This window comes from Oncorhynchus keta, unplaced genomic scaffold, assembly GCF_023373465.1.
Source record: "Oncorhynchus keta strain PuntledgeMale-10-30-2019 unplaced genomic scaffold, Oket_V2 Un_contig_25468_pilon_pilon, whole genome shotgun sequence".
NCBI lineage: Eukaryota > Metazoa > Chordata > Actinopteri > Salmoniformes > Salmonidae > Oncorhynchus > Oncorhynchus keta.
This window is the reverse complement of record NW_026284461.1, coordinates 8,156-25,663: the sequence shown is the minus strand read 5'-3', so window position 1 is coordinate 25,663 and position 17,508 is coordinate 8,156. Positions and strand designations below refer to the sequence as shown.

The 17,508-nt window shown below is 70.6% G+C and overlaps 1 non-coding gene across 1 annotated transcript; it reads left to right on the top strand.

The window, feature by feature from the left end:
- Nucleotides 1–3,000: 3,000 nt before the first annotated feature.
- LOC127922362 (U2 spliceosomal RNA) lies at nucleotides 3,001–3,191 on the top strand. The gene has a single exon (XR_008111059.1). It is a non-coding gene; the product is annotated as a U2 spliceosomal RNA (small nuclear RNA).
- Nucleotides 3,192–17,508: the final 14,317 nt, after the last annotated feature.

The following is a 17,508-nucleotide window of genomic DNA, read 5'->3' as shown; positions in this document are numbered from 1 at the left end:
GAATACTCAGCCCACATCCATCCTGATGCCCAGTCTTTGTACAGAGCCCAGTTCTACAACACCTTGGACACAGTGAATACTCAGCCCACATCCATCCTGATGCCCAGTCTTTGTACAGAGCCCAGTTCTACAACACCTTGGACACAGTGAATACTCAGCCCACATCCATCCTGATGCCCAGTCTTTGTACAGAGCCCAGTTCTACAACACCTTGGACACAGTGAATACTCAGCCCACATCCATCCTGATGCCCAGTCTTTGTACAGAGCCCAGTTCTACAACACCTTGGACACAGTGAATACTCAGCCCACATCCATCCTGATGCCCAGTCTTTGTACAGAGCCCAGTTCTACAACACCTTGGACACAGTGAATACTCAGCCCACATCCATCCTGATGCCCAGTCTTTGTACAGAGCCCAGTTCTACAACACCGTGGACACAGTGAATACTCAGCCCACATCCATCCTGATGCCCAGTCTTTGTACAGAGCCCAGTTCTACAACACCTTGGACACAGTGAATACTCAGCCCACATCCATCCTGATGCCCAGTCTTTGTACAGAGCCCAGTTCTACAACACCGTGGACACAGTGAATACTCAGCCCACATCCATCCTGATGCCCAGTCTTTGTACAGAGCCCAGTTCTACAACACCTTGGACACAGTGAATACTCAGCCCACATCCATCCTGATGCCCAGTCTTTGTACAGAGCCCAGTTCTACAACACCTTGGACACAGTGAATACTCAGCCCACATCCATCCTGATGCCCAGTCTTTGTACAGAGCCCAGTTCTACAACACCTTGGACACAGTGAATACTCAGCCCACATCCATCCTGATGCCCAGTCTTTGTACAGAGCCCAGTTCTACAACACCTTGGACACAGTGAATACTCAGCCCACATCCATCCTGATGCCCAGTCTTTGTACAGAGCCCAGTTCTACAACACCTTGGACACAGTGAATACTCAGCCCACATCCATCCTGATGCCCAGTCTTTGTACAGAGCCCAGTTCTACAACACCTTGGACACAGTGAATACTCAGCCCACATCCATCCTGATGCCCAGTCTTTGTACAGAGCCCAGTTCTACAACACCTTGGACACAGTGAATACTCAGCCCATATCCATCCAGAATTGAATTCAAGACTTCTGCAGGTGCAGCTGGCCATGTTTGGGACTAATTATACATATCAAACGAGCTCAGATGTTGCTGGCATTATTGGGGAAATGGTGCCAGAGGTGAAAGGTCTCTTCAGTCAGGTGGAAGCTTTAGTAAGGCGTCTGCTGGTCGTCCCTGCCTCCTCTGTCGAGGCTGAGAGGAGTTTTAGTGCCCCGGGAGGCTTAAGACATGGCTTAGATCATCCATGAGTCAAACAAGGCTGAATAATGTGGCCATGTGGTACGTGCACTAGCAGAAAGTGGACAGACTGGACCTGGACAGGTTTAATGGAAGCCTTCACTTAGATCCAGTGGTGAACCGTGACTATAGGACCTGGCTTTCAGAGGGACCAAAAATCTTCAATACGTTGTGTCAAACTATAAAATCATAAAAATAACAGAAAACATAGCATCACTTAATGCGCCCGACATTATATAGTCTGTAGTCGGGCCGTTCTAGTGAAGGAGGAGCTTTTTGATGACATTGTGAACGATGACATTCACTCCAGTCGGCCCCATGAAGTCAGAACAATACAATAGCACAACTATTTCATTAACAAAATTAAATGAACAAACCAGCTATTACTTCCCATTGCAAAAATATATCACCGATTAGTGGGTGAATGTCATAAATTATAGTTACAACACAACAATGTTTCATTGTCATGTGAGGTCCTGGTGGACCTAATGGATAACAGTACAATAATTTGTGCTTAAATGTGGTTAATGTAGGGTTCATTAAATGTGGTTAATGTAGGGCTCATTAAATGTGGTTAATATTGGTCTCATCAGGCTCAGGTAGCATCAGATTAGAATGTTCATGCTGAATCAAAACTCATCAAATCCAGACATTTATATGCGTTATAATGCTTTTCAATGACACTTCCAAGTTTTGGTGGAAACTACCAGGTGACCCGGGAGAAAAGTGATTTATTATCGTATAATACCGGGGAAATATTCAACCTTAATGCGCATACAGGTGGATTCACAAGACACCAATCAAGTAACTTACATATACAGTATCTTCATTAGGCCTAATGGCATTTTATGAAGTTAGTTATAGTGACTGAGTAAGTCAAATTCTAAAAGTAAGCCTCCAAAGTGCCATGTTTCTTAGTTTATTATGTGGAGGAAACATTTAGGCAGCCAGGACCATCCGCTCCTCTCTTACTGCAGTCCAGTGCCATAGACATCTTTGAAGTTTGGCCTCTCGTAATTTAGGAGGGACACTTTATGAAGGCCTTCTCACAATGGACTTATCATACAAGGCTCTACAGACAGATACAAAAAAAGACAGGCTATTTTTATTGTTCACGTTATTTTCGTTGACGATGTCTTGAAGTCAAGTCGTTCAACATTGAAATGCAGTTTTCTGTACCACACAGGACAACCAGGAAAAAGTGACGGTCGGTGGAACTCTGGCGCCACCAAGTGGCCAATTGCTTCAGTTCGTTTGTGGCAGCAATGCTACCAGATATACTTTATACAAGATCAAATATTATGTCAATATTATTATCTCCAAATTGCCCCCCATCCCCCCCTCCCCACACGTAATATATTATTATTCCAATTTAGCTGTTGATCAGGTTAACGTGTTCTCTCATTTCTGATTGGAGGGCGGATGACCACGTGATCTTAGAGCCTACAAATGTGTTACTTTGTAACAGTCAAACGTGGTTATTGCTGGCGTTGATCAACTCCACATCCATGCCACCATTTATTTAAAGCCTTATATTTTTTTAATGGAAAACAAAAAGCATACAGTGCTCATTTTGGTGTAACCATAATCGAATTTGACGTGTCGGAGAACGGCCACTTCGTCCCGAAATCATTGCAGGTATCGCTTCTCGGCCTTTTGGCTAAGATCAAGTGTAGTATCTGTTCTTATCAGTTTAATATCTGATACGTCCCCTATCTGGGGACCATATATTAAATTGATTTTTGGAATAGGGAGATGGAATAGGGGCTTGCTCCGTCCACTCCACGCATCGACCTGGTATTGCAGTACCTCCAGGAACGGTGCACCCCCTTTCATTGTAAAGAGAAAACAGACAGAGGAACTAGAGTTGCTTCGTTGGTCTATATTGTATTTTCACCCTGAGCAACTGTTTGAACGTTCAGTTAAATGACGAGATATAGGCATTGATGCGAGTGACCAGTCTTGTTCAGTACATCACAACACATCCGGGTATCTCAAGCACCCCAGTAAAACACAAGAGTTGCAGTAATGAACATTTACCAACAGATGGCATCACTGTGCCATCTTACACCCATAACATTTTCCATTTAATAAAATAGGACAGGAGGTGTCAATTCACTAACAAAACAAACCTAGTAACAATTTCCAGCATTAACAGTTTAGTATCATTTATTTATTTTTCTCAGGTAACAATAACACATTTTGATATTCTTTTCACTTGTATCTCTGTCTGTCAACAATCCCTGATGGGAACCTTACAGATTAGTATTTTTGGTGGCTGGCCCAGACGCCCGCAGCGTGAAAAGACAGGGGGCTTGTCTGCGAGGACTGCGGGTTCCCGCACAGGTGTGTCACCTGAAGGTCTAAGGGGAGAATTGGGTTAGGGTTAGGGTTAGGGTTAGGGTTAGTGGGTTGGGGTTAGGGTTAGGGGTTAGGGTTAGGGGTTAGGGTTAGGGGGTTAGGGGTTAGGGGTTAGGGTTAGGGTTAGGGGTTAGGGTTAGGGTTAGGGGTTAGGGTTAGGGTTAGGGTTAGGGTTAGGGGTTAGGGTTAGGGTTAGGGTTAGGGTTAGGTTTAGGGTTAGGGTTAGGGTTAGGGTTAGGGTTAGAGGGTTAGGGTTAGGGTTAGGGTTAGGGTTAGGGTTAGGGTTAGGGCGGGTTAGGCCAGGGGCCAGGGTTAGGGTTAGGGCCTTAGGGTTAGGGTTAGGGTTAGGCCTAGGCCAGAGGGCCGGTTGAGGCCAGGGCCATCTCTGGCCGGGCCAGGCCGGGCCAGGGGGCCAGGGCCAGGGTTTCAGGCCAGGTCATAGGGGCTAGGGGTCGGGCCAGGGCCAGGGCGCGGCCAGGGTTAGGTCAGGGCCAGGCCCCAGGTAGGGCCAGGGTGGTAGGTTAACCCGTTGGTTGGGTTAGGACTGTCTGTCTGTAGGGCCAGGGCCAGGGGCCGGTATGGTTTTAGAATGGCCAGGTGAGGGTTTAGGGTTAGGGTAGGGCCAGGTTTTTTTTTTTAAAGAAGGCCAGGTTTAGGCCAGGCCAGGCCAGGGCCAGGGTTTTAGGGCCAGGGCCAGGCCAGGGTTAGGGTTCAGGCCAGGGTTAGGGTTAGGGTTAGGCCAGGGTTTAGGGTTAGGCCAGGGTTAGGGTTAGGGTTAGGGGTTAGGCCAGGCCAGGCCAGGCCAGGGTTAGGCCAGGGCCAGGCCAGGGTTAGGGTGGGTTAGGCCAGGGTTAGGGTTAGGGGGGTTAGGGTTAGGCCAGGGTTAGGCAGGCCAGGGCCAGGGGTTAGGGGGTTAGGCCAGGGTTAGGGTTAGGGTTAGGGGTTAGGGTTAGGGTTAGGGTTAGGGTTAGGGAGTTAGGGTTAGGGTTAGGGTTAGGGTTAGGGTTTAGGGTTAGGGTTAGGGTTAGGGTTAGGAGTTAGGGTTAGGGTTAGGGTTAGGTTTCTAGTTTGAGTCGGTTGATCCACTTCCATCTCTGACACGTGGAAACGTCCGGAGGGGGAAGGGAGGGTTGCACTCCACATCATATACGGCGCAGGTCGGAGGGTACGGGCGCGGGGCCAAAGTCGAGGCCCCATGGTAGCCCACTTGTAGATTAACCCGTTGGTTGGGTTAAAGGACTGTCTGCCGTAGGCCAGGTAAAAAAAAATATAGTTAGGCCAGGTTAGGGTTAGGCCAGGGCCAGGCCAGGCCAGGGTTAGGGGGTTAGGTTAGGGTTAGGGGCCAGTTAGGCCAGGCCAGGCCAGGCCAGGCTAGGGCCAGGCCAGGCCAGGGCCAGGGCCAGGGGTCAGGCCAGGCCAGGGCCAGGCCAGGCCAGGTGCCAGGCCAGGCTAGGCTCAGGCCAGGGCCAGGCCAGGGTTAGGCCAGGCCAGGGCCAGGGCCAGGCCAGGCCAGGCCAGGCCAGGCCAGGGTTAGCCAGGCTAGGTTAGTTAGGCCAGGGCCAGGCCAGGGCCTGGTTAGGCCAGGGCCAGGGCCAGGGTTAGGTCAGGCCAGGGCCAGGCCAGTTAGGGCCAGGTTGTGCCAGGGCCAGGCCAGGCCAGGCCAGGCCAGGGGCCAGGGCCAGGCCAGGCCAGGCCAGGCCAGGCCAGGGCCAGGCCAGGTTAGGCCAGGCCAGGCCAGGGCCAGGCCAGGCCAGGGGGCCAGGGCCAGGCCAGGGCCAGGGCCAGGCCAGGCCAGGCCAGGCCAGGGCCAGGGCCAGGGCCAGGCCAGGCCAGGCCAGCCAGGCTCAGGCCAGGCCAGGCCAGGCCAGGCCAGGCCAGGGGGCCAGGCCAGGCCAGGGCCAGGCTTGTGGCCAGGCCAGGGCCAGGCCAGGCCAGGCCAGGCCAGGCCAGGCCAGGGCCAGGGCCAGGCCAGGGCCAGGGCCAGGCTCAGGCCAGGCCAGGCCAGGCCAGGCCAGGCCAGGCCAGGCCAGGCCAGGCCAGGCCAGGCCAGGCCAGGCCAGGCCAGGCCAGGCCAGGCCAGGCCAGGCCAGGCCAGGCCAGGCCAGGCCAGGCCAGGCCAGGCCAGGCCAGGCCAGGCCAGGCCAGGCCAGGCCAGGCCAGGCCAGGCCAGGCCAGGCCAGGCCAGGCCAGGCCAGGCCAGGCCAGGCCAGGCCAGGCCAGGCCAGGCCAGGCCAGGCCAGGCCAGGCCAGGGGCCAGGCCAGGCCAGGCCAGGCCAGGCCAGGCCAGGCCAGGCCAGGGCCAGGCCAGGGCCAGGCCAGGCCAGGCCAGGCCAGGCCAGGCCAGGCCAGGCCAGGCCAGGCCAGGCCAGGCCAGGCCAGGCCAGGCCAGGCCAGGCCAGGCCAGGCCAGGCCAGGCCAGGCCAGGCCAGGCCAGGCCAGGCCAGGCCAGGCCAGGCCAGGCCAGGCCAGGCCAGGCCAGGCCAGGCCAGGCCAGGCCAGGCCAGGCCAGGCCAGGCCAGGCCAGGCCAGGCCAGGCCAGGCCAGGCCAGGCCAGGCCAGGCCAGGCCAGGCCAGGCCAGGCCAGGCCAGGCCAGGCCAGGCCAGGCCAGGCCAGGCCAGGCCAGGCCAGGCCAGGCCAGGCCAGGCCAGGCCAGGCCAGGCCAGGCCAGGCCAGGCCAGGCCAGGCCAGGCCAGGCCAGGCCAGGCCAGGCCAGGCCAGGCCAGGCCAGGCCAGGCCAGGCCAGGCCAGGCCAGGCCAGGCCAGGGCCAGGCCAGGCCAGGCCAGGCCAGGCCAGGCCAGGCCAGGCCAGGCCAGGCCAGGCCAGGCCAGGCCAGGGCCAGGCCAGGCCAGGCCAGGCCAGGCCAGGCCAGGCCAGGCCAGGGCCAGGCCAGGCCAGGCCAGGCCAGGCCAGGGCCAGGCCAGGCCAGGCCAGGCCAGGCTCAGGCCAGGCCAGGCCAGGCCAGGCCAGGCCAGGCCAGGCCAGGCCAGGCCAGGCCAGGCCAGGCCAGGCCAGGCCAGGCCAGGCCAGGCCAGGCCAGGCCAGGCCAGGCCAGGCCAGGCCAGGCCAGGCCAGGCCAGGCCAGGCCAGGCCAGGGCCAGGCCAGGCCAGGCCAGGCCAGGCCAGGCCAGGCCAGGCCAGGCCAGGCCAGGCCAGGCCAGGCCAGGCCAGGCCAGGCCAGGCCAGGGCCAGGCCAGGCCAGGCCAGGCCAGGCCAGGCCAGGCCAGGCCAGGCCAGGCCAGGCCAGGCCAGGCCAGGCCAGGCCAGGCCAGGCCAGGCCAGGCCAGGCCAGGCCAGGCCAGGCCAGGCCAGGCCAGGCCAGGCCAGGGCCAGGCCAGGCCAGGCCAGGCCAGGCCAGGCCAGGCCAGGCCAGGCCAGGCCAGGCCAGGCCAGGCCAGGCCAGGCCAGGCCAGGCCAGGCCAGGCCAGGCCAGGCCAGGCCAGGCCAGGCCAGGCCAGGCCAGGCCAGGCCAGGCCAGGCCAGGCCAGGCCAGGCCAGGGGCCAGGCCAGGCCAGGCCAGGCCAGGCCAGGCCAGGCCAGGCCAGGCCAGGCCAGGCCAGGCCAGGCCAGGCCAGGCCAGGCCAGGCCAGGCCAGGCCAGGCCAGGCCAGGCCAGGGCCAGGCCAGGCCAGGCCAGGCCAGGCCAGGCCAGGCCAGGCCAGGCCAGGCCAGGCCAGGCCAGGCCAGGCCAGGCCAGGCCAGGCCAGGCCAGGCCAGGCCAGGCCAGGCCAGGCCAGGCCAGGCCAGGCCAGGCCAGGCCAGGGCCAGGCCAGGCCAGGCCAGGCCAGGCCAGGCCAGGCCAGGCCAGGCCAGGCCAGGCCAGGCCAGGCCAGGCCAGGCCAGGCCAGGCCAGGCCAGGCCAGGCCAGGCCAGGCCAGGCCAGGCCAGGCCAGGCCAGGCCAGGCCAGGCCAGGCCAGGCCAGGCCAGGCCAGGCCAGGCCAGGCCAGGCCAGGCCAGGCCAGGCCAGGCCAGGCCAGGCCAGGCCAGGCCAGGCCAGGCTCAGGCCAGGCCAGGGCCAGGCCAGGCCAGGCCAGGCCAGGCCAGGCCAGGCCAGGCCAGGCCAGGCCAGGCCAGGCCAGGCCAGGCCAGGCCAGGCCAGGGCCAGGCCAGGCCAGGCCAGGCCAGGCCAGGCCAGGCCAGGCCAGGCCAGGCCAGGCCAGGCCAGGCCAGGCCAGGCCAGGGCCAGGGCCAGGCCAGGCCAGGCCAGGCCAGGCCAGGCCAGGCCAGGCCAGGCCAGGCCAGGCCAGGCCAGGCCAGGCCAGGCCAGGCCAGGCCAGGCCAGGCCAGGCCAGGCCAGGCCAGGCCAGGCCAGGCCAGGCCAGGCCAGGCCAGGCCAGGCCAGGCCAGGCCAGGCCAGGCCAGGCCAGGCCAGGCCAGGCCAGGCCAGGCCAGGCCAGGGCCAGGCCAGGCCAGGCCAGGGCCAGGCCAGGCCAGGCCAGGCCAGGCCAGGCCAGGCCAGGCCAGGCCAGGCCAGGCCAGGCCAGGGGCCAGGCCAGGCCAGGCCAGGCCAGGGCCAGGGCCAGGCCAGGCCAGGCCAGGCCAGGCCAGGCCAGGCCAGGCCAGGCCAGGCCAGGGCCAGGCCAGGCCAGGCCAGGCCAGGCCAGGCCAGGCCAGGCCAGGCCAGGGCCAGGCCAGGCCAGGCCAGGCCAGGCCAGGCCAGAGGCCAGGCCAGGCCAGGCCAGGCCAGGCCAGGCCAGGCCAGGCCAGGCCAGGCCAGGCCAGGCCAGGCCAGGCCAGGCCAGGCCAGGGCCAGGCCAGGCCAGGCCAGGCCAGGCCAGGCCAGGCCAGGCCAGGCCAGGCCAGGCCAGGCCAGGCCAGGCCAGGCCAGGCCAGGCCAGGCCAGGCCAGGCCAGGCCAGGCCAGGCCAGGCCAGGCCAGGCCAGGCCAGGCCAGGCCAGGCCAGGCCAGGCCAGGCCAGGCCAGGCCAGGGCCAGGCCAGGCCAGGCCAGGCCAGGCCAGGCCAGGCCAGGCCAGGCCAGGCCAGGCCAGGCCGAGGCCAGGCCAGGCCAGGCCAGGCCAGGCCAGGCCAGGCCAGGCCAGGCCAGGCCAGGCCAGGCCAGGCCAGGCCAGGCCAGGCCAGGCCAGGCCAGGCCAGGCCAGGCCAGGCCAGGCGCCAGGCCAGGCCAGGCCAGGGCCAGGCCAGGCCAGGCCAGGCCAGGCCAGGCCAGGCCAGGCCAGGCCAGGCCAGGCCAGGCCAGGCCAGGCCAGGCCAGGCCAGGCCAGGCCAGGCCAGGCCAGGCCAGGCCAGGCCAGGCCAGGCCAGGCCAGGCCAGGCCAGGCCAGGCCAGGCCAGGCCAGGCCAGGGCCAGGCCAGGCCAGGCCAGGCCAGGCCAGGCCAGGCCAGGCCAGGCCAGGCCAGGCCAGGCCAGGCCAGGCCAGGCCAGGCCAGGCCAGGCCAGGCCAGGCCAGGCCAGGCCAGGCCAGGCCAGGCCAGGCCAGGCCAGGCCAGGCCAGGCCAGGCCAGGCCAGGCCAGGCCAGGCCAGGCCAGGCCAGGCCAGGCCAGGCCAGGCCAGGCCAGGCCAGGCCAGGCCAGGCCAGGCCAGGCCAGGCCAGGCCAGGCCAGGCCAGGCCAGGCCAGGCCAGGCCAGGCCAGGCCAGGCCAGGCCAGGCCAGGCCAGGCCAGGCCAGGCCAGGCCAGGCCAGGCCAGGCCAGGCCAGGCCAGGCCAGGCCAGGCCAGGCCAGGCCAGGCCAGGCCAGGCCAGGCCAGGCCAGGCCAGGCCAGGCCAGGCCAGGCCAGGCCAGGCCAGGCCAGGCCAGGCCAGGCCAGGCCAGGCCAGGCCAGGGCCAGGCCAGGCCAGGCCAGGCCAGGCCAGGCCAGGCCAGGCCAGGCCAGGCCAGGCCAGGCCAGGCCAGGCCAGGCCAGGCCAGGCCAGGCCAGGCCAGGGCCAGGCCAGGCCAGGCCAGGCCAGGCCAGGCCAGGCCAGGCCAGGCCAGGCCAGGCCAGGCCAGGCCAGGCCAGGCCAGGCCAGGCCAGGCCAGGCCAGGCCAGGCCAGGCCAGGCCAGGCCAGGCCAGGCCAGGCCAGGCCAGGGCCAGGCCAGGCCAGGCCAGGCCAGGCCAGGCCAGGCCAGGCCAGGCCAGGCCAGGCCAGGCCAGGCCAGGCCAGGCCAGGCCAGGCCAGGCCAGGCCAGGCCAGGCCAGGCCAGGCCAGGCCAGGCCAGGCCAGGCCAGGCCAGGCCAGGCCAGGCCAGGCCAGGCCAGGCCAGGCCAGGCCAGGCCAGGCCAGGCCAGGCCAGGCCAGGCCAGGCCAGGCCAGGCCAGGCCAGGCCAGGCCAGGGCCAGGCCAGGCCAGGCCAGGCCAGGCCAGGCCAGGGCCAGGCCAGGCCAGGCCAGGCCAGGCCAGGCCAGGCCAGGCCAGGCCAGGCCAGGCCAGGCCAGGCCAGGCCAGGCCAGGCCAGGCCAGGCCAGGCCAGGCCAGGCCAGGCCAGGCCAGGCCAGGCCAGGCCAGGCCAGGCCAGGCCAGGCCAGGCCAGGCCAGGCCAGGCCAGGCCAGGCCAGGCCAGGCCAGGCCAGGGCCAGGCCAGGCCAGGCCAGGCCAGGCCAGGCCAGGCCAGGCCAGGCCAGGCCAGGCCAGGCCAGGCCAGGCCAGGCCAGGCCAGGCCAGGCCAGGCCAGGCCAGGCCAGGCCAGGCCAGGCCAGGCCAGGCCAGGCCAGGCCAGGCCAGGCCAGGCCAGGCCAGGCCAGGCCAGGCCAGGCCAGGCCAGGCCAGGCCAGGCCAGGCCAGGCTCAGGCCAGGCCAGGCCAGGCCAGGCCAGGCCAGGCCAGGCCAGGCCAGGCCAGGCCAGGCCAGGCCAGGCCAGGCCAGGCCAGGCCAGGCCAGGCCAGGCCAGGCCAGGCCAGGGCCAGGCCAGGCCAGGCCAGGCCAGGCCAGGCCAGGCCAGGCCAGGCCAGGCCAGGCCAGGCCAGGCCAGGCCAGGCCAGGCCAGGCCAGGCCAGGCCAGGCCAGGCCAGGCCAGGCCAGGCCAGGCCAGGCCAGGCCAGGCCAGGCCAGGCCAGGCCAGGCCAGGCCAGGCCAGGCCAGGCCAGGCCAGGCCAGGCCAGGCCAGGCCAGGCCAGGCCAGGCCAGGCCAGGCCAGGCCAGGCCAGGCCAGGCCAGGCCAGGCCAGGCCAGGCCAGGCCAGGCCAGGCCAGGCCAGGCCAGGCCAGGCCAGGCCAGGCCAGGCCAGGCCAGGCCAGGCCAGGCCAGGCCAGGCCAGGCCAGGCCAGGCCAGGCCAGGCCAGGCCAGGCCAGGCCAGGCCAGGCCAGGCCAGGCCAGGCCAGGCCAGGCCAGGGCCAGGCCAGGCCAGGCCAGGCCAGGCCAGGCCAGGCCAGGCCAGGCCAGGCCAGGCCAGGCCAGGCCAGGCCAGGCCAGGCCAGGCCAGGCCAGGCCAGGCCAGGCCAGGCCAGGCCAGGCCAGGCCAGGCCAGGGCCAGGCCAGGCCAGGCCAGGCCAGGCCAGGCCAGGCCAGGCCAGGCCAGGCCAGGCCAGGCCAGGCCAGGCCAGGCCAGGCCAGGCCAGGCCAGGCCAGGCCAGGCCAGGCCAGGCCAGGCCAGGCCAGGCCAGGCCAGGCCAGGCCAGGCCAGGCCAGGCCAGGCCAGGCCAGGCCAGGCCAGGCCAGGCCAGGCCAGGCCAGGCCAGGCCAGGCCAGGCCAGGCCAGGCCAGGCCAGGCCAGGCCAGGCCAGGCCAGGCCAGGCCAGGCCAGGCCAGGCCAGGCCAGGCCAGGCCAGGCCAGGCCAGGCCAGGCCAGGCCAGGCCAGGGCCAGGCCAGGCCAGGCCAGGCCAGGCCAGGCCAGGCCAGGCCAGGCCAGGCCAGGCCAGGCCAGGCCAGGCCAGGCCAGGCCAGGCCAGGCCAGGCCAGGCCAGGCCAGGCCAGGCCAGGCCAGGCCAGGCCAGGCCAGGCCAGGCCAGGCCAGGCTCAGGCCAGGCCAGGCCAGGCCAGGCCAGGCCAGGCCAGGCCAGGCCAGGCCAGGCCAGGCCAGGCCAGGCCAGGCCAGGCCAGGCCAGGCCAGGCCAGGCCAGGCCAGGCCAGGCCAGGCCAGGCCAGGCCAGGGCCAGGCCAGGCCAGGCCAGGCCAGGCCAGGCCAGGCCAGGCCAGGCCAGGCCAGGCCAGGCCAGGCCAGGGCCAGGCCAGGCCAGGCCAGGGCCAGGCCAGGGCCAGGCCAGGCCAGGCCAGGCCAGGCCAGGCCAGGCCAGGCCAGGCCAGGCCAGGCCAGGCCAGGCCAGGCCAGGCCAGGCCAGGCCAGGCCAGGCCAGGCCAGGGCCAGGCCAGGCCAGGCCAGGCCAGGCCAGGCCAGGCCAGGCCAGGCCAGGCCAGGCCAGGCCAGGCCAGGCCAGGCCAGGCCAGGCCAGGCCAGGCCAGGCCAGGCCAGGCCAGGCCAGGCCAGGCCAGGCCAGGCCAGGCCAGGCCAGGCCAGGCCAGGCCAGGCCAGGCCAGGCCAGGCCAGGCCAGGCCAGGCCAGGCCAGGCCAGGCCAGGCCAGGCCAGGCCAGGCCAGGCCAGGCCAGGCCAGGCCAGGCCAGGCCAGGCCAGGCCAGGCCAGGCCAGGCCAGGCCAGGCCAGGGCCAGGCCAGGCCAGGCCAGGCCAGGCCAGGCCAGGCCAGGCCAGGCCAGGCCAGGCCAGGCCAGGCCAGGCCAGGCCAGGCCAGGCCAGGCCAGGCCAGGCCAGGCCAGGCCAGGCCAGGCCAGGCCAGGCCAGGCCAGGCCAGGCCAGGCCAGGCCAGGCCAGGCCAGGCCAGGCCAGGCCAGGCCAGGCCAGGCCAGGCCAGGCCAGGCCAGGCCAGGCCAGGCCAGGCCAGGCCAGGCCAGGCCAGGCCAGGCCAGGCCAGGCCAGGCCAGGCCAGGCCAGGCCAGGCCAGGCCAGGCCAGGCCAGGCCAGGCCAGGCCAGGCCAGGCCAGGCCAGGCCAGGCCAGGCCAGGCCAGGCCAGGCCAGGCCAGGCCAGGCCAGGCCAGGCCAGGCCAGGCCAGGCCAGGCCAGGCCAGGCCAGGCCAGGCCAGGCCAGGCCAGGCCAGGCCAGGCCAGGCCAGGCCAGGCCAGGCCAGGCCAGGCCAGGCCAGGCCAGGCCAGGCCAGGCCAGGCCAGGCCAGGCCAGGCCAGGCCAGGCCAGGCTCAGGCCAGGCCAGGCCAGGCCAGGCCAGGCCAGGCCAGGCCAGGCCAGGCCAGGCCAGGCCAGGCCAGGCCAGGCCAGGCCAGGCCAGGCCAGGCCAGGCCAGGCCAGGCCAGGCCAGGCCAGGCCAGGCCAGGCCAGGGCCAGGCCAGGCCAGGCCAGGCCAGGCCAGGCCAGGCCAGGCCAGGGCCAGGCCAGGCCAGGCCAGGCCAGGCCAGGCCAGGCCAGGCCAGGCCAGGCCAGGCCAGGCCAGGCCAGAGGCCAGGCCAGGGCCAGGCCAGGCCAGGCCAGGGCCAGGCCAGGCCAGGCCAGGCCAGGCCAGGCCAGGCCAGGCCAGGCCAGGCCAGGGCCAGGCCAGGCCAGGCCAGGGCCAGGCCAGGCCAGGCCAGGCCAGGCCAGGCCAGGCCAGGGCCAGGCCAGGCCAGGCCAGGCCAGGCCAGGCCAGGCCAGGCCAGGCCAGGCCAGGCCAGGCCAGGCCAGGCCAGGCCAGGCCAGGCCAGGCCAGGCCAGGCCAGGCCAGGCCAGGCCAGGCCAGGCAGCCAGGCCAGGCCAGGCCAGGCCAGGCCAGGCCAGGCCAGGCCAGGCCAGGCCAGGCCAGGCCAGGCCAGGCCAGGCCAGGCCAGGCCAGGCCAGGCCAGGCCAGGCCAGGCCAGGCCAGGCCAGGCCAGGCCAGGCCAGGCCAGGCCAGGCCAGGCCAGGCCAGGCCAGGCCAGGCCAGGCCAGGCCAGGCCAGGCCAGGCCAGGCCAGGCCAGGCCAGGCCAGGCCAGGCCAGGCCAGGCCAGGCCAGGGCCAGGCCAGGCCAGGCCAGGCCAGGCCAGGCCAGGCCAGGCCAGGCCAGGCCAGGCCAGGCCAGGCCAGGCTCAGGCCAGGCCAGGCCAGGCCAGGCCAGGCCAGGCCAGGCCAGGCCAGGCCAGGCCAGGCCAGGCCAGGCCAGGCCAGGCCAGGCCAGGCCAGGCCAGGCCAGGCCAGGCCAGGCCAGGCCAGGCCAGGCCAGGCCAGGCCAGGCCAGGCCAGGCCAGGCCAGGCCAGGCCAGGCCAGGCCAGGCCAGGCCAGGCCAGGCCAGGCCAGGCCAGGCCAGGCCAGGCCAGGCCAGGCCAGGCCAGGCCAGGCCAGGCCAGGCCAGGCCAGGCCAGGCCAGGCCAGGCCAGGCCAGGCCAGGCCAGGCCAGGCCAGGCCAGGCCAGGCCAGGCCAGGCCAGGCCAGGCCAGGCCAGGCCAGGCCAGGCCAGGCCAGGCCAGGCCAGGCCAGGCCAGGCCAGGCCAGGCCAGGCCAGGCCAGGCCAGGCCAGGCCAGGCCAGGCGGCCAGGCCAGGCCAGGGCCAGGCCAGGCCAGGCCAGGCCAGGCCAGGCCAGGCCAGGCCAGGCCAGGCCAGGCCAGGCCAGGCCAGGCCAGGCCAGGCCAGGCCAGGCCAGGCCAGGCCAGGCCAGGCCAGGCCAGGGCCAGGCCAGGCCAGGCCAGGCCAGGCCAGGCCAGGCCAGGCCAGGCCAGGCCAGGCCAGGCCAGGCCAGGCCAGGCCAGGCCAGGCCAGGCCAGGCCAGGCCAGGCCAGGCCAGGCCAGGCCAGGCCAGGCCAGGCCAGGCCAGGCCAGGCCAGGCCAGGCCAGGCCAGGCCAGGCCAGGCCAGGCCAGGCCAGGCCAGGCCAGGCCAGGCCAGGCCAGGGCCAGGCCAGGCCAGGCCAGGCCAGGCCAGGCCAGGCCAGGCCAGGCCAGGCCAGGCCAGGCCAGGCCAGGCCAGGGCCAGGCCAGGCCAGGCCAGGCCAGGCCAGGGCCAGGCCAGGCCAGGCCAGGCCAGGCCAGGCCAGGCCAGGCCAGGCCAGGGCCAGGCCAGGCCAGGCCAGGCCAGGCCAGGCCAGGCCAGGCCAGGCCAGGCCAGGGCCAGGCCAGGCCAGGCCAGGCCAGGCCAGGCCAGGCCAGGCCAGGCCAGGCCAGGCCAGGCCAGGCCAGGCCAGGCCAGGCCAGGCCAGGCCAGGCCAGGCCAGGCCAGGCCAGGCCAGGCCAGGCCAGGCCAGGCCAGGCCAGGCCAGGCCAGGCCAGGCCAGGCCAGGCCAGGCCAGGCCAGGCCAGGCCAGGCCAGGCCAGGCCAGGCCAGGCCAGGCCAGGCCAGGCCAGGCCAGGCCAGGCCAGGCCAGGCCAGGCCAGGCCAGGCCAGGCCAGGCCAGGCCAGGGCCAGGCCAGGCCAGGCCAGGCCAGGCCAGGCCAGGCCAGGCCAGGCCAGGCCAGGCCAGGCCAGGCCAGGCCAGGCCAGGCCAGGCCAGGCCAGGCCAGGCCAGGCCAGGCCAGGCCAGGCCAGGCCAGGCCAGGCCAGGCCAGGCCAGGCCAGGCCAGGCCAGGCCAGGCCAGGCCAGGCCAGGGCCAGGCCAGGCCAGGCCAGGCCAGGCCAGGCCAGGCCAGGCCAGGCCAGGCCAGGCCAGGCCAGGCCAGGCCAGGCCAGGCCAGGCCAGGCCAGGCCAGGCCAGGCCAGGCCAGGCCAGGCCAGGCCAGGCCAGGCCAGGCCAGGCCAGGCCAGGCCAGGCCAGGCCAGGCCAGGCCAGGCCAGGCCAGGGCCAGGCCAGGCCAGGCCAGGCCAGGCCAGGCCAGGCCAGGCCAGGCCAGGCCAGGCCAGGCCAGGCCAGGCCAGGCCAGGCCAGGCCAGGCCAGGCCAGGCCAGGCCAGGCCAGGCCAGGCCAGGCCAGGCCAGGCCAGGGCCAGGCCAGGCCAGGCCAGGCCAGGCCAGGCCAGGCCAGGCCAGGCCAGGCCAGGCCAGGCCAGGCCAGGCCAGGCCAGGCCAGGCCAGGCCAGGCCAGGCCAGGCCAGGCCAGGCCAGGCCAGGCCAGGCCAGGCCAGGCCAGGCCAGGCCAGGCCAGGCCAGGCCAGGCCAGGGCCAGGCCAGGCCAGGCCAGGCCAGGCCAGGCCAGGCCAGGCCAGGCCAGGCCAGGCCAGGCCAGGCCAGGCCAGGCCAGGCCAGGCCAGGCCAGGCCAGGCCAGGCCAGGCCAGGCCAGGCCAGGCCAGGCCAGGCCAGGCCAGGCCAGGCCAGGCCAGGCCAGGCCAGGCCAGGCCAGGCCAGGCCAGGCCAGGCCAGGCCAGGCCAGGCCAGGCCAGGCCAGGCCAGGCCAGGCCAGGCCAGGCCAGGCCAGGCCAGGCCAGGCCAGGCCAGGCCAGGCCAGGCCAGGCCAGGCCAGGGCCAGGCCAGGCCAGGCCAGGCCAGGCCAGGCCAGGCCAGGCCAGGCCAGGCCAGGCCAGGCCAGGCCAGGCCAGGCCAGGCCAGGCCAGGCCAGGCCAGGCCAGGCCAGGCCAGGCCAGGCCAGGCCAGGCCAGGCCAGGCCAGGCCAGGCCAGGCCAGGCCAGGCCAGGCCAGGCCAGGCCAGGCCAGGCCAGGCCAGGCCAGGCCAGGCCAGGCCAGGCCAGGCCAGGCCAGGCCAGGCCAGGCCAGGCCAGGCCAGGCCAGGCCAGGCCAGGCCAGGCCAGGCCAGGCCAGGCCAGGCCAGGCCAGGCCAGGCCAGGCCAGGCCAGGCCAGGCCAGGCCAGGCCAGGCCAGGCCAGGCCAGGCCAGGCCAGGCCAGGCCAGGCCAGGCCAGGCCAGGCCAGGCCAGGCCAGGCCAGGCCAGGCCAGGCCAGGCCAGGCCAGGCCAGGCCAGGCCAGGCCAGGCCAGGCCAGGCCAGGCCAGGCCAGGCCAGGCCAGGCCAGGCCAGGCCAGGCCAGGCCAGGCCAGGCCAGGCCAGGCCAGGCCAGGCCAGGCCAGGCCAGGCCAGGCCAGGCCAGGCCAGGCCAGGCCAGGCCAGGCCAGGCCAGGCCAGGCCAGGCCAGGCCAGGCCAGGCCAGGCCAGGCCAGGCCAGGCCAGGCCAGGCCAGGCCAGGCCAGGCCAGGCCAGGCCAGGCCAGGCCAGGCCAGGCCAGGCCAGGCCAGGCCAGGCCAGGCCAGGCCAGGCCAGGCCAGGCCAGGCCAGGCCAGGCCAGGCCAGGCCAGGCCAGGCCAGGCCAGGCCAGGCCAGGCCAGGCCAGGCCAGGCCAGGCCAGGCCAGGCCAGGCCAGGCCAGGCCAGGCCAGGCCAGGCCAGGCCAGGCCAGGCCAGGCCAGGCCAGGCCAGGCCAGGCCAGGCCAGGCCAGGCCAGGCCAGGCCAGGCCAGGCCAGGCCAGGCCAGGCCAGGCCAGGCCAGGCCAGGCCAGGCCAGGCCAGGCCAGGCCAGGCCAGGCCAGGCCAGGCCAGGCCAGGCCAGGCCAGGCCAGGCCAGGCCAGGCCAGGCCAGGCCAGGCCAGGCCAGGCCAGGCCAGGCCAGGCCAGGCCAGGCCAGGCCAGGCCAGGCCAGGCCAGGCCAGGCCAGGCCAGGCCAGGCCAGGCCAGGCCAGGCCAGGCCAGGCCAGGCCAGGCCAGGCCAGGCCAGGCCAGGCCAGGCCAGGCCAGGCCAGGCCAGGCCAGGCCAGGCCAGGCCAGGCCAGGCCAGGCCAGGCCAGGCCAGGCCAGGCCAGGCCAGGCCAGGCCAGGCCAGGCCAGGCCAGGCCAGGCCAGGCCAGGCCAGGCCAGGCCAGGCCAGGCCAGGCCAGGCCAGGCCAGGCCAGGCCAGGCCAGGCCAGGCCAGGCCAGGCCAGGCCAGGCCAGGCCAGGCCAGGCCAGGCCAGGCCAGGCCAGGCCAGGCCAGGCCAGGCCAGGCCAGGCCAGGCCAGGCCAGGCCAGGCCAGGCCAGGCCAGGCCAGGCCAGGCCAGGCCAGGCCAGGCCAGGCCAG